This window comes from Formica exsecta, unplaced genomic scaffold, assembly GCF_003651465.1.
Source record: "Formica exsecta isolate Colony F162 unplaced genomic scaffold, ASM365146v1 scaffold283, whole genome shotgun sequence".
NCBI lineage: Eukaryota > Metazoa > Arthropoda > Insecta > Hymenoptera > Formicidae > Formica > Formica exsecta.
The window spans coordinates 36,710-37,388 of record NW_021850093.1 but is presented as its reverse complement, the minus strand read 5'-3'; the positions used below and the strand labels follow the sequence as shown (position 1 = coordinate 37,388).

The window sequence follows — 679 nt, the reverse complement described above, 5'->3', positions numbered from 1 at the left end:
ATTGTTTTTAAAAAAAAGTATGTAATTATTTACAATGTATTTTTTAAAACAATTATTTGTTTTTTTCTTTACACTAATTGATTTGTCTCATTATTCTGTGCATAAAAGTATTACGGTAAGATTATCGAAAACTAAATATTTTACGAGATGTTTTATTTTTTATATCAAAATATGTCAGATTAAAATATAAAATAACTCAAAAAGTACTTAATAAAAAAATACTTTATTATAGTGTTTTGGAAAGCTCTCGAGATAAGCTGCAAGAATATGCAATAAGAAATAGGGGATTCCATTGAAGAAATTAAAAGTGTCCTTGACTTGACCTTAACGATGCCATCTAAGGTCAAACCAATGACACCATCTTATGTTCTCCTCAAAACCATACAATTTTTGTTCAAAACGTTTTTCTCTAAAATGCTTAGTTTTTGAAAGAAAAGGTGTACGCGTGATCTAGGACACCCTGTATATAAGGGTGAGTTATTTTAATCAACGCACGCAAATATCTCGTAAAGTAAGCAAGATGGAAAGAAATGATTTATACAAAAGTTGTAGGGTTCAGAGGGGGACACATGATGAAAATATATGAACTTGACCTTGAGTGACCTTTTCAAGGCCAAGTCAATGTGATCGATATTTTCTTAAATGGAACCCCCCATTTTTTATTGCATATTCTTGTAGC

The 679-nt window shown here is 29.6% G+C and overlaps 1 protein-coding gene across 1 annotated transcript in view; it reads right to left on the bottom strand.

Moving 5' to 3' along the window:
• Positions 1–679, bottom strand: part of LOC115237268 (odorant receptor 49b-like) — a 15,220-nt gene that overhangs the window by 7,988 nt on the left and 6,553 nt on the right. The window lies entirely within an intron of this gene.